Below are 26,808 nucleotides of genomic sequence, written 5' to 3' on the forward strand. Positions count from 1 at the left end.
CCACTAAAAGAATAGAATAATTGCTATTTTTTTTCGTATGTTGAAATTTGCACAAAAAAATAAATACAAATTAAAGGGGTTGTCTCACTTCATCAAATAGTATTTATCATGTAAGCACTTAGAAGGCACCTACTAATGTATTGTATTGTCTTTATTGCCTCCTCTGCTGTCTTGATTCATTTTTTATTTTTTGCAGGATACACTCCTCGCATACAGGAGTTATGACCACCCTGCAATCCAGCATTGGTGGTGTGTAGTGTTGATCCGAGTTTAAGGATAAATTGATTCGCCGAAGTCAAATTGCCTTGTGCTTCGTAGTAGCAAATTGATTTAACCTGAAATAGTGCAAAAAGAGAAAAAAAAAAATCATATTTACTTGTTCCATTTGTTTGCGACTGGCTTCCATCTCGTCATCTTGGGCGGCAGCCAGCCCGTCATAAGCAAATGCATCAGGTAAGTATGATTTTTTATTTTATTTTTTACACTATGTTATGTAAATCAGATATTGTGTTCATGTATGGATGTTAATGGATCGATTGAAAAAAATGAACCTTATATAAAAGCGGCGCTGCTGCAGAAGACAGGACTCAGGTAGATGAAATGAAAGTGGATCTTTATTTGTATTAGTCTACGCGTTTCAGGGGCGGACTGCCTCCTTCATCAGGACAAAATGTCAGGCAGACATATTGTCCTGATGAAGGGGGCAGTCCGCCCCTGAAACGCGTAGACTAATACAAATAAAGAGCCACTTTTATTTCAAGTTAGTATGGATAGCGGGGTGGATAACTTCAGGGCCTCACTGTCCTTGTTCTGTATTAAGAGACAGACATTTCATTGCCTTATTAAATGGAGAAAAGTAGTCACTGTGCTTTTCGCATCATGGTGGGTACCACGCTGAAAATCGACCAAAGTAAGCTAAGGGGAGAGTTGCCTCAGAAGATTAGAAAGAAAATTATAGACAAACATGTTAAAGGTAAAGGCTATTAGACCATCTCCAAACAGCTTGATGTTCCTGTTACTACAGTTGCACATGTTTTTCAGAAGTTTTAGGTCCATGTGACTGTAGCCAACCTCCCTGGACATGGCTGCAAGAGGAAAATGAAGAAAAATAATAATAATGGTAACCGAAGAGCCCAGAACAACTTCCAAAGAGATCAGAGGTGAACTCCAAGGTGGAGGACTTAAAGGGGTTGTCTCACTTAAGCAAATTGCATTTATCATGTAGATAAACTACTTACTAATATACTGTGATTGTTAATATTGCCTCCTTTGATGGTTTGATTCATTTTTCCAACATTTTAAACACTGCTCATTTCCATGGTTACAGCCATCTTGTATTCCAGCAGCATAGGCCATGCTTGCATAATATAGGAAAAAGTTCAGGCCTCTCTGATGACTGGGACCGCTGGAGTGCACATTTTTTATACTATGCAAGCATGGCCACAGCTGGCGGATTGCAGAGTGGTCGTAGCTAGTGATGAGCGGCAGGAGCAATATCAGAATTTCCAATATTTCACAAATATTTGGTAGAACATTCATCATATATTCGCAAATTCGAGGTTATTTTCTTGATAGCGAAAAATTGGCAATGTAATATTCGTACAATGCACGCAAAATACAGGTGTGGATCACTATAGCTACAGGAATATTACTGAAGGCAAGAATCTAAAATGTAACTTTTATTACATACAATAAAATAATATAACTTGGATCCATAAAGATCCTATACACCGCAAAAACATTTTTCAAGCTGCTAGAAGTTTCCTGAGACTAGAGAAAATGGTTGTCACGGCAGAACATTACAATAGTTTTATATGCAGATGGAGTGCTCCAATATATTTGCGATTGCAAAATCGGCACAAATGATGTGAATATTTTGGTGCAATACATGCAACTTCACATTTTAACAGGTCTGACTACTTATTAGTGATTGGTGCACTAAGTATTGCTGTGAACATGCAATATCACAGCACTATGTATGTATGTAGCATACATACATACAGCACTATGTATATAGTATGTATGTATGTATGTATGTATGTATGGACAGCTACACTATATCACTATCTAACCTACAACAATTTTAGGTTAGATAGTGATTTTTCCAAAATGCATGTTGACAAGCCACAAATCATTTGGGAGAATTTCCTTTGGACAGATGAGACAAAACTGGAGCTTTTTGGCACATCACATCAGCTACATGTTCACAGATGCAAAAATGAAGCATACAAAGAAAAGAAAATTGTACCTACTGTGAAACAAGGAGGAGGCTCAGTTATGTTTCGGGGCTGTTTTGCTGCATTTGGCAAAGGGTGCCTGAAAATGCAAGACTGTCAAGGAATTCTGGAGGGATATGTTGACAAGTCTCAGAAAGCTTGGTCTAAGTAGCAGGCCATGGGTCCTCCAACAGGATAATGACCCAAAATACACAGCTAAAAAACATCTAAGAATGGCTAAGAGCAAAACATTGGACTATTCCAATGTTATCTTCTGTGAGCCCTGATTTAAATCCTATTGAACATCTGTGGAAGGAGCTGAAACTTGCATTCTGGAGAAGCCACCTTTCAAACATGAGACAGCTAGAGCAGTTTGCTCATAAAGAATTGGCCAAAAGACCTGTGGACAGGTGCAGAAGTCTCATTGAGAGTTACAGAAATCACTTCATTGCGGTGATTTCCTCAAAAAGTTTTGCAACAAAATATTAAGTTAAGGATACTATCATTTTTGTCAATGTCAGTTTCATTAGTTTGTTTTATAAATTATTCTGATGAATTACAATTCAAAAGTAAGATCTGATTTTCATTAGTTAATTTTCAGCAATTTTTTATTCATTAAACTTTTGTCAGTTTCTAGTTATTTCAGTGATCATTGTAGGTTTTTCTTTCTTTAACGGAAGGATATCAACATTAAATCCCAAATAGCATAAGTAATAATTTATTCAATCCATTCAATTTTCCATTTTCAATCCTTTTTCAGATATCTGGACTTTGTTCTTTGTTGTGTTTACACTTAATAGTCTATGGTTACAGCCACTACTGCGATAAAGCAGTGGTGGCTGCATTTCCGCAGCCATTTTCCATGTATGCCCAGGGCACATCAGCACTTTTTGCCCAACCACCACTGCTAAGCTACATCTATAGCTATGGAATGCTTCAGGGTATGCACAGTAGCCCTGAAGCTGTTCCATAGAGAGAGTTATAGATCTGCCTCTACTTATATATCCATCCGCTACTGATCAAAGATCATGTTGCTTGCAGTGAACTGTCTATAAACTACTGTTGTCTTTATATGTACTATATGTAAATATAGAGATGAAAATGTTTAGTTCACTATCAGTATCTCTTGGAGGCACCTCTCCAGGGGCAAGACACAGAACAATGTAACTGAGGGATTATGACAGCCACGCTTACCAACCTTGGTTGTCCTGATATACAGCCTACTACACTATTCTTGTTTTTCCACTTGCTGCCACACTACCATGTAAAGCAGCAGGTGGAGCATGCAGGTTTCTGCTAGCCAAACTGTCAAAGGCAAGCTTCCCAACCACAGAACAAGTACAGGCTATAGGAGAGAGCTGGAAGAGAAAAAGCTGCAGATGGGAAAATCCCTGTATGGCTATGTAGTGAAAGTAAAAAAGAAAAGGGAAAAAGAAGGAATAAAACAGATAAAATAATAATTTATAAATCAGTATATAAGAGGGAAATTAGCACACCTTTGTGTCTTCCCTTGAAGATAATATTCCCATCCATAGTTTATTCTTTAGAACCTTATATAGTATACCATATATTACAAATATGCATCATCCAGTCATAGTTGTAAATGATTTAGGTTTCATTATGTGAATTTCCAAACGTATCATGTATCTATTTACCAGCGGGGGCGCTCTTATTTTTCCTTCTGCACAGCACATAAAATTCTCCCTATGATAGCTTTCCCAAGAAAAATTTGAAATCTAAGGTTGAGCAGAGCCATTTCTGAAATAGAGATGTATCTACTGCATATTATAAAATGTTATTGAGAAAATGCATGACCAGCACTATTTAACTTTAACAAACTTCTGCTAACTATGTAACCGATCGCCTACTTCACCGGAGCCTTTCCTATAAAACATGGACTGGTTTACCAGAATAAGGATATACACCACCAAAATCATGAAAACAAAAACATGAAATGCTAGTGGAAGTGGTAATTGTGATTCCAGAAATCAGGATGTATTACAGAGTACAATTTTGAACATAACTGTATAAATAATGGACATTAGTACCTTGGAGCACAATCAGAGCAAAAGAGTACAGACATTTAATGTATCATTGTCCAGGAAGAATTTTTTAATCACAGTTCAATCTTAGTTCCTCTGGTGTTTATCATACTTATATAATGCTGAAACTAGTCAATAATACTTTAAGGGTACTTTCACACTTGAGGAAGGGGATTCCGGCAGGCAGTTCCGTCATGGCAATCTGGACACAAACGGATGCATTTGTGAGACGGATCTGGAAGGGGATCCATCTCACAAATGCATTGCAATACCGGATTCGTCTTTCAGGATGTTTTTTTTTTTTTTTTCACAGATTTAATGGTCTGCTCATGCGTGGAGGGAAAGAATGGATCTATTTTGCCAGACCACTTGGGGCCGGCAATAATGCATTTCAATGGAACTTAATGCTGTATCCGGCATTCTGGCAAGTGTTCAGGATTTTTGGCTGTAGTGAAAACTGCAGCATGCTGCAGTATTTTCTCCAGCCAAAAAACGTAAGAGGGACTGAACTGATGTATCCTGATGCATACTGAACGGAAAGCTCTCCATTCAGAATGCATTAGGAAAAAAATAATCAGTTTTTTTCTGGTATAGAGCCCCTAGGACAGAACTCAACTCAATACCGGAAAACAAAAGCGCTAGTGTGAAAATACCCTGAGATCAAACCTATAGTAGATGCTGATCTAGATGAAGGCAACATATATCCCTTAGGCTAACTACAACCACTTTTGTCTCACGGGATGGAATTAATCCTTCTTGACCCCACATATTTGAAACATTTCCCTGATTCATTTGAACATCATTCATGTTCTTTATAAACATGAAGATAATTCTCAATGTCATCAGATAAATGCCTTTTCTATCTCTTGTGGAAAAAAAATTCAAAGTTTGATTATATTGATTCTTGAATGACACTTCTTCCATCATTATATAATTCCTAATTTCTTATTTATCTGTATCCGTGAGAAAAATAATGCATAATCTTTAATTATAATATGCTACAATTAATTTTCCCAACCTGTATTTCCAGAATGTAGTTCATTCTTGGTGTGATTAATGAATGTTTATATTTTCTACCGCTTCTCTTATGGGCTTTATTATATTTTTAAGTTGAAAATGCAACCATATTAAATAAATATAATAACATTGAGGACACCACATAAATCATTTTAAGCTAGTAAAATGTATTGTGTGCAAAGCCACAAAGTGAACCAAAGTCATAAATAGGGATGAGCGAATCGACTTTGGATTAAACACCCAAAGTCGATTCACATAAAATGTAATTTCAATACTATATGGAGCGAGCGCTCTATACAGTTTTAGGATGTATTGGCTCAGATGAGACAAAGTTAATATTTTGCGAAGTCTCGAGAGACAATAACTTCATAGATTGATTACTACTGTAAAAAAACATTTCCCGAACCCGGGTTTGGTTCCAAGTGGTACAGGCTGTTTACTAAGATGTTAAAATAAGTTTTGTATGTAGTTTAGCTTCAGATATAGACTCAGACACAACAAAATTTGTATTTTTTGTGTAAGTGTGAAATTTCTTGTTACTTTTGAATTTGTTACTAGTGCCCTAATACACTTATCCCTGACAACTAATCCAATATCCTAAGTGCATGTTCCTATTTATAAATGGTGACTCACAAAGACAACATTAACAAGATGCAACCACTTAGTATATTATTTAACTAAAAGCTTAATGAAACCTACAAATTTAGAGATGACCACATACATCCTCAATCATCTCCTCTCAACACCTATTGGGGTCCAAGAGATAAGAAGAAAGCTTGATATTTTTTATTTTTTTTGTAGATTTGGACCATCATTGGAATATTAACTCCATGTGTTCATCTCATCACCATTTACATGACAATATTATATAATCTTTCAAAATCTTTAATAACTTCATATATTGACTTACTTTAATGAAATAAAAAATGTTTGTCTTGTGTCACTAGGGTTCATAGACACCATCATTTTTCATAGCCTATTATGACACAAAAATGTATTCCATTTCAGAATAATACGATTCTACATTTGCATTAATAATTATAACCTTCAAAACCTCTCAAAGTTAATTATATGTAGTGCTATTACTTAACCAGGTAAGTCAATCAGATGTAATTACCTCAACATGGATTAGAAATGGTTTCATGATATCTACATGGATTTTAAAAACTTAAAGTCATTTATAAGTAATTAATTCAAACACTTCAGAAATATTGCCACATGCTATGAATCAAATCATTTTTCTGCCTCTCCGTATGCTCTATAGATATATTTCTTTGAACTATAATGCTTTAATGACGAAAATATAGATTAGCATAAACAAGGGGATCATTATATTTGGACACAATTGTATATTTATTACATATAGCTATTATAGGTTGTTTTGAAAATACATTGAACATTGAATAAATAAAATATTAATATGTGTACTTTTTTATAAACTCGTGTTCTGTGTATTCTCAAAATGCGGTGAAGGACAACAAGAAAAATGCATTGCATTATATCTGATTGTGAATGTTCTGCTTTAAAGAAATGGCTCAGCTTTCTGTGAAATCAGTTGTTAATTAGCTTCAAGACTTCCTCCAGTTTCTTGAAATGTAATTTCCTATAGCTCATGAAAGATCAAAATTGCCAGACACAATAGTTATATATTTTACTAGTACTTTTCCTCATGTCAAGCTGAAAATATCTATATATCTATATTGAGATTTTAGATGGCTATAAAGTGGACATACGTCAAAGCATGCATAATGAGCACAATACCTGCAACATTCGGTTCTATTAACCCCTTTAGGACCCTGCCATTTTTCATCTTAAGGACCAGGAAATTTTTTGCAAATCTGACATGTGTCACTTTATGTGCTGATAACTTTTACTTATCCAAGCCATTCTGGGAATGTTTTCTTGTCACATATTGTAATTAGGGATGAGCGAACTCGAACTGTATAGTTCGGGTTCGTACCGAATTTTGGGGTGTCCGTGACACGGACCCGAACCCGGACATTTTCGTAAAAGTCCGGGTTCGGGTTCGGTGTTCGTCGCTTTCTTGGCGCTTTTGTGACGCTTTCTTGGCGCTTTTTGAAAGGCTGCAAAGCAGCCAATCAACAAGCGTCATACTACTTGCCCCAAGAGGCCATCACAGCCATGCCTACTATTGGCATGGCTGTGATTGGCCAGAGCACCATGTGACCCAGCCTCTATTTAAGCTGGAGTCACATAGCGCCGCCCGTCACTCTGCTCTGATTAGCGTAGGGAGAGGTTGCGGCTGCGACAGTAGGGCGAGATTAGGCAGATTAACTCCTCCAAAGGACTTGATTAACTGATCGATCTGCAGCTGTGGATCATTGAGCTGCTGATCCTCAATTGCTCACTGTTTTTAGGCTGCACAGACCGTTTGTCAGTCTCATTTTTCTGGGGTGATCGGCGGCCATTTTGTGTCTTGTGGTGCGCCAGCACAAGCTGCGACCAAGTGCATTTAACCCTCAATGGTGTGGTTGTTTTTTGGCTAAAGCCTACATCAGGGTGAAGCTGTCACACCAAGTGCATTTAACCAGCAATAGTCTGTTCATTTTTTGGCCATATACAAAATCAGGGGCAAGCTGCGCCTGTCACCAAGTGCATTTAACCCTCAATGGTGTGGTTGTTTTTTGGCTAAAGCCTACATCAGGGTGAAGCTGTCACACCAAGTGCATTTAACCAGCAATAGTCTGTTCATTTTTTGGCCATATACAAAATCAGGGGCAAGCTGCGCCTGTCACCAAGTGCATTTAACCCTCAATGGTGTGGTTGTTTTTTGGCTAAAGCCTACATCAGGGTGAAGCTGTCACACCAAGTGCATTTAACCAGCAATAGTCTGTTCATTTTTTGGCCATATACAAAATCAGGGGCAAGCTGCGCCTGTCACCAAGTGCATTTAACCCTCAATGGTGTGGTTGTTTTTTGGCTAAAGCCTACATCAGGGTGAAGCTGTCACACCAAGTGCATTTAACCAGCAATAGTCTGTTCATTTTTTGGCCATATCCCAGTCTAATTCTGTCACTAAATCCATACCGGTCACCCAGCGCCTAAATACTAGGCCTCAAATTTATATCCAGCTAAATCTGTCCCTAGTGCTGTAGCTGGGCGAGTTATTTAGTGTCCGTTCAAGCACATTTCTTGTTCTGGGTTGAAATACAATTCCCAATTTAGCAATTTCATAATTTAGTGGTTCCTGCTATATCAGAGCTCTTTGAAATCTATCCCAAAAAGGGTATATAATATTGAAGGTGCACATAGGGTCATTCAGAGTAACTTCACACACACCCGCTACTGTGTATTTCCAAGTCTAATTCTGTCACTAAATCCATACCGGTGACCCAGCGCCTAAATACTAGGCCTCAAATTTAATTCCCTCTAAATCTCTCGTTACCCACCGCTGTACTGTTGTTGCTGGGCAAGATATTTAGTGTCCGTCAAAGCACATTTTTTGTTCTGGGTTGAAGTACAATTCCCAATTTAGCAATTTCATAATTTAGTGGTTTCTGCTATATCAGAGCTATTTGAAATCTATCCCAAAAAGGGTATATAATATTGAAGGTGCACATAGGGTCATTCAGAATAACTTCACACACACCCGCTACTGTGTATTTCCAAGTCTAATTCTGTCACTAAACCCATACCTGTCACCCAGCGCCTAAATACTAGGCCTCAAATTTAATTCCCTCTAAATCTCTCGTTACCCACCGGTGTACTGTTGTTGCTGGGCAAGATATTTAGTGTCCGTCAAAGCACATTTTTTGTTCTGGGTTGAAGTACAATTCCCAATTTAGCAATTTCATAATTTAGTGGTTTCTGCTATATCAGAGCTATTTGAAATCTATCCCTAAAAGGGTATATAATATTGAAGGTGCACATAGGGTCATTCAGAATAACTTCACACACACCCGCTACTGTGTATTTCCAAGTCTAATTCTGTCACTAAACCCATACCTGTCACCCAGCGCCTAAATACTAGGCCTCAAATTTAAATCCCTCTAAATCTCTCGTTACCGTTGTCCTGTTGTAGCTGGGAAAGTTATTTAGTGCCCGTCAAAGCACATTTTTTGTTCTGGGTTGAAGTACAATTCCCAATTTAGCAATTTCATAATTTAGTGGTTCCTGCTATATCAGAGCTATTTGAAATCTATCCCAAAAAGGGTATATAATATTGAAGGTGCACATTGGGTCATTCAGAATAACTTCACACACACGCTTCTGTGCATTTCCAAGTCTAATTCTGTCACTAAATCCATACCGGTGACCCAGCGCCTAAATACTAGGCCTCAAATTTAATTCCCTCTAAATCTCTCGTTACCCACCGCTGTACTGTTGTTGCTGGGCAAGATATTTAGTGTCCGTCAAAGCACATTTTTTGTTCTGGGTTGAAGTACAATTCCCAATTTAGCAATTTCATAATTTAGTGGTTTCTGCTATATCAGAGCTATTTGAAATCTATCCCTAAAAGGGTATATAATATTGAAGGTGCACATAGGGTCATTCAGAATAACTTCACACACACCCGCTACTGTGTATTTCCAAGTCTAATTCTGTCACTAAATCCATACCGGTGACCCAGCGCCTAAATACTAGGCCTCAAATTTAATTCCCTCTAAATCTCTCGTTACCCACCGCTGTACTGTTGTTGCTGGGCAAGATATTTAGTGTCCGTCAAAGCACATTTTTTGTTCTGGGTTGAAGTACAATTCCCAATTTAGCAATTTCATAATTTAGTGGTTTCTGCTATATCAGAGCTATTTGAAATCTATCCCTAAAAGGGTATATAATATTCAAGGTGCACATTGGGTCATTCAGAATAACTTCACACACACACGCTTCTGTGCATTTCCAAGTCTAATTCTGTCACTAAATCCATACCGGTCACCCAGCGCCTAAATACTAGGCCTCAAATTTATATCCTGCTAAATCTCTCGTTAACGCTGTCCTGTTGTGGCTGGGAAAGTTATTTAGTGTCCGTCAAAGCACATTTTTTGTTCTGGGTTGAAATACAATTCCCAATTTAGCAATTTCATAATTTAGTGGTTTCTGCTATATCAGAGCTATTTGAAATCTATCCCTAAAAGGGTATATAATATTCAAGGTGCACATTGGGTCATTCAGAATAACTTCACACACACCCGCTACTGTGTATTTCCAAGTCTAATTCTGTTACTAAACCCATACCTGTCACCCAGCGCCTAAATACTAGGCCTCAAATTCATATCCAGCTAAATCTGTCGTTAGTGCTGTAGCTGGGCGAGTTATTTAGTGTCCGTTCAAGCACATTTCTTGTTCTGGGTTGAAATACAATTCCCAATTTAGCAATTTCATAATTTAGTGGTTTCTGCTATATCAGAGCTATTTGAAATCTATCCCTAAAAGGGTATATAATATTCAAGGTGCACATAGGGTCATTCAGAATAACTTCACACACACGCTACTGTGCATTTCCAAGTCTAATTCTGTCACTAAATCCATACCGGTCACCCAGCGCCTAAATACTAGGCCTCAAACGCAGCCGCCTGTCTACAGCCAATGTGGACAAGCTGACGTTCATAAAAATGAACCAGGCATGGATCCCACAGGATCTGTCCGTCCCTTGTCCAGATTAGACATTAACTACCTCCCCTTAACCATATATTATTGGACTCCAGGGCACTTCCTCATTCAATCCTATTTTTATTTTCATTTTACCATTATATTGCGAGGCTACCCAAAGTTGAATGAACCTCTCCTCTGTCTGGGTGCCGGGGCCTAAATATATGCCAATGGACTGTTCCAATGTTGGGTGATGTGAAGCCTGATTCTCTGCTATGACATGCAGACTGATTCTCTGCTGACATGAAGCCAGATCCTCTGTTACGGGACCTCTCTCCTCTGCCTGTGTGCTGGGCCTAAATTTATGAAAATGGACTCTTACAGTGGTGGGTGACGTGAAGCCTGATTCTCTGCTATGATATGAAGACTGATTCTCTGCTGACATGAAGCCAGATTGTCTGTTACGGGACCTCTCTCCTCTGCCTGGGTGCTGGGCCTAAATATATGCCAATGGACTGTTGCAGTGGTGGCTGACGTGAAGCCTCATTCTCTGCTATGACATGCAGACTGATTCTCTGCTGACATGAAGCCAGATTGTCTGTTACGGGACCTCTCTCCTCTGCCTGGGTGCTGGGTAGTGTTGAGCGCGAATATTCGAAAAGCAAATTTTTTTCGCGAATATCGCAACTTCGCGATTTCGCGAATATTTCGAATATAGTGCTATATATTCGTAAAAACGAATATTCGTTTTTTGTTTTTTCCCCCCCCCACAAAATTACAGTACACATATAATTGATTGTTTCCCAAAGGTCCAACAGCTCAGATCTTACTCACATTGCCTAGAAAGTGATTGAGGCGCGAATCTTCGTAAGGCGATTTTATTAGCGCACATGCGAATATCGGCACGTCCCAGAACAGAGGCAAAGGGCTTTGCATTCATACATTAGTGAATTGAGTTGCGAATCTTCGTAAGGCGATTTTATTAGCGCACATGCGAATATCGGCACGTCCCAGAACAGAGGCACAGGGCTTTGCATTCATACATTAGTGAATTGAGTTGCGAATCTTCGTAAGGCGATTTTATTAGCGCACATGCGAATATCGGCACGTCCCAGAACAGAGGCAAAGGGCTTTGCATTCATACATTAGTGAATTGAGTTGCGAATCTTCGTAAGGCGATTTTATTAGCGCACATGCGAATATCTACACTTGTCCCAGAACAGAGAGGCAAAGGCCTGTGCATTCATATAGTATAGCACCATATTCGCGAATACGTAGAACTTCGTAAAATTCGATTTACGAATATTCGTATTTTTTATTTTACTTTCCACCTTACAGATTACATTGATCTGTACTCTGTCAACTACTGTCATCACCCCCCACTGTATCTCGATTGATTCCCAAAAGTCTCACATTCCCTAGAAAGTGATTGAGTTGCGAATCTTCGTAAGGCGATTTTATTAGCGCACATGCGAATATCTACACTTGTCCCAGAACAGAGGCAAAGGGCTTTGCATTCATACATTAGTGATTGAATTGAGCTGCGAATCTTCGTAAGGCGATTTTATTAACGCAAATGCAAATATCTACACTTGTCCCCAGAACAGAGAGGCAAAGGCCTGTGCATTCATATAGTATAGCACCATATTCGCGAATACGTAGAACTTCGTAAAATTTGATTAACGAAAATTCGTATTTTTTATTTTACTTTCCACCTTACAGATTACATTGATCTGTACTCTGTCAACTACTGTCATCACCCCCCACTGTATCTCGATTGATTCCCAAAAGTCTCACATTCCCTAGAAAGTGATTGAGGTGCGAATCTTCGTAAGGCGATTTTATTAGCGCACATGCGAATATCTACACTTGTCCCAGAACAGAGGCAAAGGGCATTGCATTCATACATTAGTGATTGAATTGAGTTGCGAATCTTCGTAAGGCGATTTCATTAGCGCACATGTGAATTTTGCATAGCATATGTATTATGCGATGCGAAAATTCGAATTATCGCATATGCGAAATAATAACGAATTTGAATAATCGCGAATATTTTACGAATATTCTTTCGAATATTCACAAAATTTCGCGAATTCGAATATGGGACATGCCGCTCAACACTAGTGCTGGGCCTAAATTTATGACAATGGACTGTTGCAGTGGTGGGTGACGTGAAGCCTGATTCTCTGCTATGACATGCAGACTGATTCTCTGCTGACATGAAGCCAGATTGTCTGTTACGGGACCTCTCTCCTCTGCCTGGGTGCTGGGCCTAAATATATGCCAATGGACTGTTGCAGTGGTGGCTGACGTGAAGCCTCATTCTCTGCTATGACATGCAGACTAATTCTCTGCTGACATGAAGACAGATTCTCTGTTACGGGACCTCTCTCCTCTGCCTGGGTGCCGGGGCCTAAATATCTGAGAATGGACTGTTCCAGTGGTGGGTGACGGGAAGCCAGATTCTCTGCTATGGAACCTCTCTCCAATTGATTTTGGTTAATTTTTATTTATTTAATTTTTATTTTTATTCATTTCCCTATCCACATTTGTTTGCAGGGGATTTACCTACATGTTGCTGCCTTTTGCAGCCCTCTAGCTCTTTCCTGGGCTGTTTTACAGCCTTTTTAGTGCCGAAAAGTTCGGGTCCCCATTGACTTCAATGGGGTTCGGGTTCGGGACGAAGTTCGGATCGGGTTCGGATCCCGAACCCGAACATTTCCGGGATGTTCGGCCGAACTTCTCGAACCCGAACATCCAGGTGTTCGCTCAACTCTAATTGTAATTCATGACAGTGATAAATTTGAGTCAAAATATTTCATTTTATTTATAAAAATAACAAATTTGCAAAAAATTTGGGGAACAGTTTCAATTTTCAAAATGTCAATTTCTCTACTTTTAAAACAGATAGTGATACCCCCTAAAATAGTTATTACTTTACATTTCTCTTATGTCTACTTCATGTTTGGATCATTTTGTAAATTACGTTTTCTTTTTTGGGGATGTTAGAAGGCTTAGAAGTTTAAAAGCAAATCTTAAAATTTTTAAGAAAATTTCCAAAGCCCAATTTTTAAGGACCAGTTCAGGTCTGAAGTCACTTTGTGGGGCTTACATAATAGAAACCACTCAAAAATGGCCCCATTTTAAGAACGTCATATGGCTTTTGAAAAGCAGATTTCACTGGGATGATTTTAATTTGCCATGTAACATTTGAAGACCCTGATGCACTTCTAGAGTAGTAACTCCAAAAAAGTGAACACATTTTGAAAACTACACCTCTCAAGGTATTCAAATCTGATTTAACAAACTTTGTTAACCATTTAGGTGTTCCACATGAATTAAAAGAATATTTCAGAATTTAACTTTTTGGGCAGATTTTCCATTTTAATAAAAAAAAATTCCGATAACAAACTCAATATTTATTACTCTGATTCGGTAGTTTACAGAAACACCCCATATCTGGTCATAAACTGCTGTATGGGCACACGGCAGGGCGCAAATGGAAAGAAACATCATATGGTTTTTGGAAGGCAGAGTTTTCTGGGAACATTTGAAGACCCCCTGATGCACCCCTAAAGTAGAAACTCCAGAAAAGCGACCCCATTTTGGAAACTATGAGATAAGGTGGCAGATTTTTTGGTACTATTTTAGGGTGCACATGCTTTTTGGTTGCTTTATTTTTCACTTATTGTGAGGCAAGGTGACAAAAAATTGCTCTTTTGGCACTGTTTGAATTTTTTGTTTTTTACATCGTTCTTACAGGTTAAATCATGTGCTATTTTTATACAGCAGGTTGTTATGGACGCAACAATACCAAATATGACTACTCTTTTGGTTGTTTGTTTTGGTTTAACCATTTTTGAAAAAATATATTTTTTCAATGTCTCCATATTCTGAAAGCCATAGTTTATTTTTATTTTTTTGGCTACTGTCTTATGTAGGGACTCATTTTTGTTGTATGAGATGACGGTTTGATTGGTACTATTTTAGGGTGCATATGACTTTTTGATCGCTTGGTATTAAATTTTTTGTGATGTAAGGTGTTTTTTATTTTTTTACACAGTTTTTATTTTATTTCTTTGACGGTGTTTACCGGAGTAGTTAAATCATGTGATATTTTTATATAGCAGGTTGTTACGGTTAATACCTATTATGTATACTTTATTTATTTATTCAAGTTTTACACAATAAATTCATTTTTGAAACAAATAAAAAAAATCATGTTTTAGTGTCTCCATATTCTGAGAGCCATAGTTTTTTTTTATTTCATTTTTGAGCGATTGTCTTAGGTAGGGTCTCATTTTTTGTGGGATCAGATGTCGGTTTGATTGGCAATATTTTGGGGTGCATATGACTTTTTGATTGCTTGGTATCTAACTTTATGTGATGTTAGGTGACAAAAAAAATATACATATATATATATATATATATATATATATATTTTTTTTTTATGGTATTCACCTGAGGGGTTAGATCATGTGATATTTTAATAGATCTGGTTGTTACGGACACGGTGATACCTAATATGTTTATTTTTTTCACTTTTAATACAATAAAAGCATTTTTGAAACAAAAAAATCATGTTTTAATGTCTCCATATTTTAAGTCATTCTTTTTTTTTTGCCTGATTATTTTATTGTTTGTGGGATGAGGTGACGGTTTGATTGGTACTATTTTGGGGGGGCATGCACCTTTTTTATTGCTTGGTGTTGCACTTCTTGTGATGAAGGGTGGCAAAAAATTATTGTTTTAGTACAGTTTTTATTTTATTTTTTTCTACAGCATTTAGGTGAGTGGGTGACTCATGTGACATTTTTATAGAGCCAGTCGTTAGGGACTACCCAATATGTCTATTTTTATTGATTTATTATTATTATTATTTTACAATTGTATGTGTTTTTTTTGGGGAAAGGGGCTTTTTTAATTTAAACTTTATTTTTTATCATGAAAATCACTTAAAAAATAAAATTTTATGCATGCAACCTGTATTGTAATGCATTGGCTGTTAGCTTTTATGCTGACAGCCTGCCTGTGAGACCCAGCCTAAGGTATGGATCTCAAAGGCTACCATAGAAGGCAAGCCCCAATGCCTATAAAAGATATCAGGCTTGCCTTCTCTGCCATCGGGTCCCCGACACTGCAGTACAGGGACCTGATGGAAATGCGGAGGGCACGCGTACCCTCCGTAAGCACTTTGCATGCCACAGTCAGCTTTGACCGCAGCATCCATGGGGTTAATACGCCGGCATCGGTGTCTTCACCGATGCTGGCGTATGCAGGAGGGGCTTGGCTGTCAGTGACCGCTGTGCTGCCACCCTGTCTGTTTTTTTTAAAATAGAGCTCCTATGCGCCGTTATGGCTCCCTACAAATTTTGCGCTCACTATGCTAACACTGAGCATTGGAGCAATGGGGAGGAGATGCAGGCTTTCTCTGTGGGTCTCCTTCTATCCTGGCTGTAGCGCTGTCCAATCATAGTCCAGAGCGTCACAGCCAGGGAGATTTTTTTCTCCCTGGCTGTGACGCTTTGCGCTTCCATTGGACAGTGTTACAGCCAGGGAAGAATAAGATACCCACAGAGAAAGTTAGCGTCTCCTCCCCATTGCTCTGATGCTCAGTATTAGCATATTGAGCGTAATATTTGCAAGGGGCCATAACAGGGCGTAGGAGCGCTATTTTGAAAAAAACAGGCAGGCTGGCAACATCAGCATGTACAGATATTTATCTCACTTGCTACAACCCATGAAAGGTCCTCTTTAAGTCACGTCCACCATCGCCGTACATGTACGGCAAGGGTCCTTAAGGTGTCAAATGAACTTAGAGCCTACCCTTTGGTAACCTAAGTTTGTTTAAGTTGAACTTTATATGTTGTAAAAGATGCAACAACAAAGCTTAAAATTGATCTGACAGCACTGATGGAAGTTGTGATTCTAATTAGTAATATTTTATTTATCATTAACTGTTATTTTATTGTAGGCATCAGGATTACAGTACTTAAAGCATCAGTATAAATTCTGCTAAAGTAGGTGGCCATATTGTTTTTACCCTGCACATGCTCATTTGTAATATTTAGACTACTCCCTTTCTTCTGTCTCATTACATCCTCACAGTCGCAGCCATTGGTTGTAAGTCAAATGACACAAATCAATGTGCATGGTTTACCTTAGACTTTTAATTTGTTACACACATTCAATATACAAGGAAAACATATTTTATCATATATACTACCATTACAATGACATGAGCTTTCCAAAGAAGCAATGGAAATGTCAAAAAACAAGTGACAGGTTCTCTAAAATGGTGTAAAATAAAAACCTCTCAAATGTATGTATACTAATGCTAGAAGCCTGACTAATAAAACTGGGGATCTGGAATTAGTGATGTGTGAGGAGAACTATGACATAGTGGGAATAACTGAGACATGGCTGGATGATAGCTATGAATGGGCAGTTAATGAACAAGGTTACAGTCTGTAGAAATGATCGTCAAAACCGGAGAGGGGGAGGGGTTTGCCTTTATGTAAAGTCTTGTCTAAAGCCCACACTCCGTGAAGATATAAGTGAGGGACATGAACATGTGGAGTATAGAGATACATGGAGCTAAAAACAACAATAGGAGTTTACTATAAACCACCTAATATACCAAAGTCCACAGAAAATCTACTACTAAACGAGATAGACAAGGCGGCAAATCATAATGAGGTGGTTATTATGGGGGACTTCAACTACCCAGATATAGACTGGGAAACTGAAACTCGTATATCTCATAAGGGAAACAGGTTCTTGGCAATAACCAAAGACAATTACCTCTCCCAACTGGTTCAGGACCCGACTAGAGGGACGGCAATACTGGACTTAGTATTAACCAGTAGGCCTGACAACAACAGACAGCAGGTTGGTGGACACCTGGGAAATAGTGACCATAAAGTAATAACCTTCAAATTATCATTCAAAAGAGCGTTTCTACAGGGAGGAACAAAAATACCAAACTTCAAAACAGCTAAATTTAGCCAACTAAGAGAGGCCATAGTCCTAACTAACCTCGACAAAGTCCTCAAAAATAAAAATACAGCCACACAATGGGATATCTTTTAAAACATCCTAAAATCTCATTGTGAGAGGTAGATACCATATGGGAATAAAAGGCTAAGGAACCAAAATAAACCAATGTGGATAAATAGAACTGTAAAGAAAGCAATAAATGACAAAAAGAAAGCATATAAATCACTAAAACAGGAGGGTAGCACGGAAGCACTGAAAAACTATAAGGAAAAAAATAGAACATGTAAAAAACTAATAAAAGCGGCCAAACTAGAGATTGAAGGCTTCGGCAGATAAGTGGCAGATGAGGTTTAACACTGACAAATGTAAAGTTATGTGCACATGGGAAGGAATAATGCAAGTCACCCGTACATACTAAATGATAAAATACTCGGTAACACTGACATGGAAAATGATCTAGGAATTTTAATAAACAGCAGACTAAGCTACAAAAAGCAGTGTCAGCCAGCTGCTGCCAAGGCCAATAAGATAATGGGTTGCATCAGAAGGGGCATAGATGCCCGTGACAAGAACATAGTCCTACCACCAATCGCTAGTCAGACCACACATGGAGTACTGTGTACAGTTCTGGGCTCCTGTAAACAAGGCAGACATAGCAGAGCTAGAGAAGGTCCAGAGGAGGGAAACTAAAGTAATAACTAGAATGGGGCAACTACAGTACCCAGAAAGAATATCAAAATTAGGGTTATTCACTTTAGAAAAAAGACAACTGAGGGGAGATCTAATTAATATGTATAAATATATCAGGGGTCAGTACAGAGATCTATCCCATCATCTATTTATCCCCAGGACTGTGATTGTGACGAGGGGACATCCTCTGCATCTGGAGGAAAGAAGGTTTGTACATAAACATAGAAAAGGATTCTTTACGGTAAGAGCAGTGAGACTATGGAACTCTCTGCCTGAGGAGGTGGTGATGGTGAGTACAATAAAGGAATTCAAGAGGGGCCTGGATGTATTTCTGGAGCGTAATAATATTACAGGCTATAACAACAGGCTATAACTACTAGAGAGGGGTCGTTGATCCAGGGAATTATTCTGATTGCATGATTGGAGTCGGGAAGGAATTTTTTATTCCACTAAAGTGGGGAAAATTGGCTTCTACCTCACAGGGTTTTTTTTTTTTTTGCCTTCCTCTGGATCAACTTGCAGGATAACAGGCCGAACTGGATGGACAGATGTCTTTTTTCAGCCTTATGTACTATGTTACTATGTATACAGTGACTTATATTATAATTATTCCTTTGGTACCCTCCTCCCCAAGGGGTCTCCAAGATTTGTTTCCTGATGAACTATCCGCAGTAGTGCATTGATATTTTCTCAGCTCACCAAGTACAGCACCATACATTGTATAGCTACAATGCTTGATATTGCAACTAAGCCCCATTTGCTTCAATTGGGTTGAGCCATGCCTTGGTGTTGTGACTGATTAATGTGATGTCACATGACCTATGCTAAGCTGCAAGCTGGCCATGGCACTACTGCAAGCCTTCTTAAACAACTTATTGGCAGGGGTCCTAAATGTGTCACACCCAATTGATCAGATACTGATAACCTATCCTGAGGATAAGTCATCAGTATAAAAGTCTCGGGAAACCCCTTTGGTTATCCATAACAGAATTACCTAATATTAGGCTTAACTTCTTGGTCTGTTCAGATCACTTTTCAGCAGTCATCTCATTATCATCAGAAACATTATTGATTGAACAAACAAACATTGATTGCAATGTTAACACTTCTATATGGATAACATCCTCCACTTACAATAAGTGATTTTCAAAGCTTATCTACTTCTTCCTTCTACAATATTTCCTTCACAGAACAGGACTAGAAACCTCTCCCAAAGAAGTCAAGTCCCCTCCAATCTATTGCAGCTATTGCCCATGGAAGTTGCTTTAAATAATATATCTAAATGCTATTAACAAAAGCTCAGGCAAGAAGGTTACCCCCATATTCATGTTCAGGAAATAGAACATAAAGGATATGTATGACTATCTAGTTTTTACTAGCACAAAGAATTATAGGTGACACATAACCTTTGAAGTCCTCAGTTGATAATTTACTTTTTTCCCTAGTTGCAAAAAAGTTGCAGTTGCAATTCGAGCTGCACCTGGATCTAAATTTGGGGTGATTTGATTCCAACAAACATTAGGGAGAGAGATAAATAAAACATAGGGAAAAAGAGAGACAAGACACAACATGAATCCTACAAGACCTCAAAGTGCCATACACAAATTTTCAGGCCAATTGGAGCACTTTTCCTTCGGGTAGAATCAATATGGAACCCAAATCAAAGACAAATTGAATTCTAATCGTTCATTCATCTCTTATTATAAATATTCTCTATTATGCTAGGGAAGAAGAGAGTATCCAGGCATAGAGGCCGAAATGTGCATTCAAACCCTGTACTTTATGTGGCATAACACTGTTGGTAAATAGCTGACTATACAAATCACAAAAAGGTGGCTACATGGACAAATAAGTAGAAAACATACACAAAACTCTTTTAAAATACATATTTTATGTGTAAAAAAAATGAACAATGTTTTGTTTTTACATGGCTGCAAACTATTTAAAAGAATCAGAGAAATTTGACATCTAAAGGTTAACAAGCATTTGCTTGGAAAGTACTTTAGCATGAATGACAGGCATGGTTTATATTATTTAGATCCCAGGAATAGTAATAAAGCAAACAAAATGAGAACTATTAAAAGGTGACAGAACTGAGTACATAACCCTGTCAAATGTGGGGATCGAAATGGCTCAGAGCATAAATGCTTTACAAACATTGCTTGAGTGCACCTGAGCTGAACTGTGACAGAGAAGTGCCGCTGTTTGAAATGAGAGCTCCATATTGATCTGTGTGGCTTATTGCCAGTTGCAAGCTTACTGCTAGCCTTTTATTAGAAGTCTTCACCTAACAGAATATCTGGACTTGTAACTTAGAGCAACAAGTCTCATCTTTTTTTTTTTTTTTTTTAATTAACTAAAGACAAGCTGCATTAAAATATGACAGAGCAATATGTTTGTTGCTGAAGAACTCTATTGTCTTTCCTGTGTGTATCCAGGTGTCTATGTCACCATGAATGACTATGGAACATGAGAAGAAGATTGTTCTTCTTAAAAGCCAAGAGGGTTATATTGGAAATCTGTCAAAAACAGCAGTGCTAGTACTCTGTTAAGTATGCAGAATTTACCCAGTCAATTAATATAGCACTGAACTATAAAAATGTTTCCTCATAAGGTTTGTGTAGAATGTTTTCAATTAAGTACCCTCAATTAAACCCAACTACTCCACAATTCAGAGACACACACCGATTATATCCCTGCTGCCTTCAATGAACAAGTGTCAAAGCCCTAATTAAATTTGATCAAAGTAGAAACAGATATTTACAATGATCGGCGATTGATCCATTTGGAAACATCAAATAGTTCATACATATTTGAAGACATGCATGTGTAGTTCCTTTATTCTTTTATTTTACATAATCACTAATCTATCACTACAACATTATAGCACATCAGTTATGGAAATGGCATATTTTTTTATTTTTATTTTTATCTTGGATTCTATCATTCACTAGAGTATTTTTTCATTATATAGCTTTAACATAAGATAACCTATAAAGTCACCATATTTCTTAAAAAAATAACTAAATGAATAGATAAACAGATATAAGTAAATGGATAGAAGTATTGAATTACATTTATGTAACTAAAAGATTTTTTTATTCATAAATTAATAAGAATTAAAAATTATAGATTTTATTTTACTCTCTCATATCATAGGTATGATAGTATACCTGTATACAGTGTGCCAGTAATACCAGTAATAAAGGTCACAGTTTGAAGGACAAAAATGTTACTCCAGTGTTTTACAGCATACACTACACCAATTTTTTTCTCCCAAATGCCTGCAAAGATGTTTTAACATATAGAAGGAAAAAAGCAGATGTCTTTGGCAATTATTTATTGGATTCCATTTGCATTCCTTGTAAGATTGATGTCCTGAACTTTAAGACTAATGGGAAATGCTGTGGAACTGTGTTGGGAATAGCTGTCAATAATTTCATTGCAATAACATAATACCCTGGAATCCTAAGAACAGATTTCTAATTAGCTAAGTCAACACCTAATTATTCAGTAGGTGACTGGATGTTCTGAGCACCGATGCACAAATATTTCAAAGTACTTCAGAAATGCATCTGATAATGAATGTTTACTCAATGCAGGGAAAATATTTCCCATCATTATCAGCTTTGCTAGAAATGGCCATGGCATCCAAACCTTTCAAAATAATCACAAAATTAGGATCAGGGTGGTAAGAAATGCTCTCCACGTTTCAGCTATGAAATTCTTTTTTCTTGCCTGACTCCTCGAGATTCATATAGATACATGACCACAATTGAATAATGGACATCAGGAAACAGATATTGGACTTTACATATATAATAAATGGCTTTCTCCTAGACCCTTTGCTGCATATACATCAAACTATATCCTTCAAATAAGTGACCACTACAGAGAATGCTGAAAAAGAAGTGTACACACTACCACCTTGTGGATTAATCTTAAAAGAACAGATGTTCCTCCTTTCAGCTGTACTAGTTCTTCTGTGAATTCTATGATAGAGATAGCTATAAAATAAGCTATACTATGGATTTAAGAAAATATGCTGCATGATAAAAATATGGATTATTTAAAATATCCACATAAGACACAGTTAATAACTGATCCGCTTTAAAGCAAGACAACTGCCATGTAATTGATCAGTAATATATGTAGCCCAAATTGCTTTGACTTATCTTTCCTTATAGGAATTCATTGTAGATTAATGCAGAAGGCTCACATGGATTATTATAATCACTATTTGATCTCACTATGCTAATGTGACTTAAACGGCAATGCATGGAAAGCTACAGAGAACTTTGGGAGAATAGGTATATTAGAAAGGTCCATGGAGGATTGACCTCGGATGAAGATCATTTATTGTCGCTATATGTGACAAATCCAAGCAGAGAAGGTTGAGTAATGTGATATTTCACAGTGGGTGGTCGATGAATGTTACTGAAGCCCATGAATTAGCTATATATATAAACATCCATCAATTGCCATTTCATGATTCACAGGGTTCCATATGGCACCGAATTTTCCAACAAGTTGCTGCAATGATCAATTATAGATGAGAAACCACAAACAGCAACATTAACTAACGCAAAATCTCAAATATCCAGAGGTTTTTCATATACCAGAAAGCCATGTCCTTCTCTTGGTAAATGCTTCCCTTTTATTTCTGCAAGTAAGAAGGATCAATACAACCATACCTCACTTCAAGCAAGAAAAAAATTGCTTATGTCTCAGAAGATCTCCCATATGAAATCTGACCACTCAAACATAAGAGTATATCAAGGTACTCCAGCCAGAGGTATTAAAGCAAATGTCTTTGAGAAATACCATAGGGAAAGATTTCTAAGTAAATCTATAGACAAGGTGGATTCAGTGATTCCTACGTTAAGTTAAAAATATCAAAAATTTTGAAAAATGCTGCAATGTTGTTGCTTAGAATGTAGGCTTCTGTATATCCTTTAATGTATTCTTTATATTCAGGAGACTCAGGATGACTAGTCAGTAGCCACTTGCTAGATACCACTGCATGAAAGGTTTCATGGGACCTCAAAGTCTCCTCTTGTTCTCCATAGTGTCATCAACAGACACAGTCTTATATCTGAAAGACCAGATCAGCTTTGGAGCTTTAAACAAGGTGGAGTGAGGGGGGAACTTTACCCATCATTGATGGGGGTGGGGTAACCAATAGATAGGAGATAATCAAGTTATGAGATAGAACTGCAATCTCCAGTTTGACAGCCTACACATCATCATAAGGCTATGTGAGTGCAGAATGTGCAGAATGCCTTAATGCAGCAGAATTTGGGTCTATATTTTAGAACAGTATAATAATAATTATATATTTTTTGGATCCCATTGGATTGTAAGGCACGTTCTGTTCCATTATGCATTACACATGCAGAATGCCAAGCACTGTGTTGCAATAAGCAAGGTGCAGTCTAGCAATAAAATAACCAGCATAGATTTCATGCCCAAGCTTCTGATTGCAGATTACTAGCTAACATGTACTATTTCCATCGAAAATATATAATCAAATAGGGAACAAGCAAACTCGATAACAAGGCACACGCTATGGTAGAAACATAGCCATAAAAATCCCAGGGACTGCAACCTCATATAAGTCAAAGTGTATGAAATGATCAGATATAGTATCTCAGCTGCTACAGGATATGGCACCAATAATAGCTGTTTCCTTTGGTTAACCAATATGTCAGATCCTTTGAAATGTATCTCTCTTCAGACATCTAACCAGGATGTTTATCCTCATGCTTTTGATTTAATATCAGCTTATTTTTCATTCTGTATATGAGACTGATCTGCTGCTTTGTATACACCACACACAACCATAGCTTTTTTCTTCCAAGAGACTACTGCAGCAAAATGATCATTACTGCCCAGAACACACATACTCTATATGAATAGGGACACGGTGAGGAGCACAAGGGAAAAGTATGGACTTGCAGCCATAGGGGAAAAGTAGTCTCATCAAGGACTGCAGTAAAGCTTGAAAGCATAGACATAGCTTAACTAGCACACCAAATGCATGGAAAAGTCTGCCCAGCACCTTACCTTCACAAAGCAGAGAGGCAGCTCAGGCACACAACATCTCCTGCTCAGCCAAATCCTGCAAAATGCAAATCCTAATCAAACTGCTTGATGCAAAGCAGGATCCTTTCACATCTGCAAATACATAGAGATATTTGTTGCAATCCAAGGCGGTCTTGCAGTCCAAAGGAATGTGAGAGCCAGAAAACAAAAGGCTGCCTTGACTGTAGGAGAAAAGCATGAGCTGTGTAGTGGTTCAGCATGAAAATTCATTACAATCTGTGTGAACAGAGAAGGTTTTGCTAGTAAAGAGCTCTGATTGCCTATGCAGAGATGGAGAGAGAGACTGAGCTGCAAGAAAAAGAGAGATTGAGGAGGGAGAGAGGACCAGGCTGTACCAGTCAGTTCTCCTTCAGCTATTGGAGCAAACTGAATGAAATTTACAAAGCCAGCAGCCAATAGATTGCTGCAGTCTGCATCATCACTACAGAAACCATATCTACATCTACAACCTAATGCGAAGAGCTGCTAATTCTAGTGCAATTCAAATGGAACACAATCATCACTGTTGTTTGTGTCAAGAGGTAGGGTGTATAATGCCAGGAGGCATATGGCAGCGCACAGCTAAAGGGCACACAACTTACTGGAGATTGTTTTTGAATCATCTTCTTTAACCACTGGAAATGTGAAGCTAAAGATTCTGCAAAATGATATATTTACTAAAGAAATATAAATGTGAAAAATGTAAGTTATTGGATGTGTTTGATGCTTATAGCTATGTATTTTACATTTAGGGTTGAGTGAACCCGACTTTTTCACTGAAGTTTGGATTAGGTGTTGTGTAGATTTTATTATTTTCCATTATAACATGGTTATAAAGGAAAATGATAGCATTCTTAAGACAGAATGCTAAATAAAATGACCATTGAGGGGTTAAAAATAATTTAAAAGAAACTCACCTCATCCACTTGATTGCACAGCTGGTATCCTCTTCTTTCTTCTTTATACAGGACCTGCAAAAGGACCTGCGGTGACCTTTTGCAGGTCCTGCAGAAAGAAGAAAAAAGAGGATACCAGCTGTGCAATCCAGTGGATGAGGTGAGTTTTTAAAATTATTTTGAACCCCTTAATGGCCATTTTAAGAACGCTATTATTTTTCGTTATAACCATATTATAATGGAAAATAATAAAGTGAAGTTCGGATCCACATTGACTTTAATGGGGTGAGCCCGAACTTTCACGGGTTCGCTTAGCCCTACTTACATTCATTTTGGCAGTACATTCTTTTAATATAAACATATTAAAAGGATTGTCTGATATTCAAGATGGCAGATTATCCTATTATAAAAAAAAACTAATACTTTTTTTTAGCATTTAATAAATTTGTATGTCTATGTTTTGTTATGTAAAATATATGTAAATGTTTGCATAAACATCACATTAGATCACATTATGTTTCTGAAGTGAAGTTCAGCGGCACCCTAAAAAGTTTTCTGTTCGCTGTCCATGGTTCCAGAACAGTTTATCTCTTCTTTGCATTATGCATGAACCGGCACCTAGTGACATCAAAGGTAAAAGAGTAAAAAAGCCTGGCAGTGGCATAACTATGGAGGTGCCGATCACAGATGTGATCAAATTCCATAATCCAGGGTGCTCACAGGGCTCTCTGCCTTAAAGGTAATTATGCTGGCCAGTAGAGATGAGTGAATCAAAGCTGACAACGTGGAATTAGTTCCAAATTTCAGGAAAAAATTTATTTGCACTGAATGCAAATTTCCTCTCGCTTTGTAGTAGCGAACCTCATTTTTCCCCCAAAAAAGGCCCACAGCAACATTAAAGGAGCTGCAGGAATATCTGGCAAGTATTGGCTGTGTGGTACATGTGTCAACAATCTTCCGTATTTTTAATATGTCTGGGCTATGGGGTAGAGTGGCAAGACAAAAGCCTTTTCTTACAAAGAAAAACTTCCAAGCCAGGGTACATTATGCAAAAACACATCTGAAGTCTCCCAAAGCATGTGGAAAAAGATGTTATGGTGTGATGAAAACAAGGTTGAACTTTTTGCCCATAATTCCAAAAGATATTTTTGGCGCAAAAACAACACTGCACATCACCAAAAGAACATCATACCCACAATAAAGCATGGTGGTGGCAGCATCATGCTTTGGGGCTGTTTTTCTTCAGCTGGAATTGAGGCCTTAGTTAAGCTAGAGGGAATTATGAACAGTTCCAAATACCAGTCAATATTGGCA

General features: G+C 37.8%; 1 protein-coding gene across 1 annotated transcript in view; it reads right to left on the reverse strand.

Moving 5' to 3' along the window:
• Positions 1-24,686, reverse strand: part of NLGN4X (neuroligin 4 X-linked) — a 413,540-nt gene extending 388,854 nt beyond the window's left edge. Inside the window, exon 1 of the mRNA XM_044287249.1 lies at positions 24,581-24,686. The gene's annotated coding sequence lies outside the window, so the exon portion shown is untranslated. The remainder of the gene's footprint in view (positions 1-24,580) is intronic.
• Positions 24,687-26,808: the final 2,122 nt, after the last annotated feature.

Source organism: Bufo gargarizans, chromosome 3 (assembly GCF_014858855.1).
Source record: "Bufo gargarizans isolate SCDJY-AF-19 chromosome 3, ASM1485885v1, whole genome shotgun sequence".
Taxonomy (NCBI): Eukaryota; Metazoa; Chordata; class Amphibia; order Anura; family Bufonidae; genus Bufo; species Bufo gargarizans.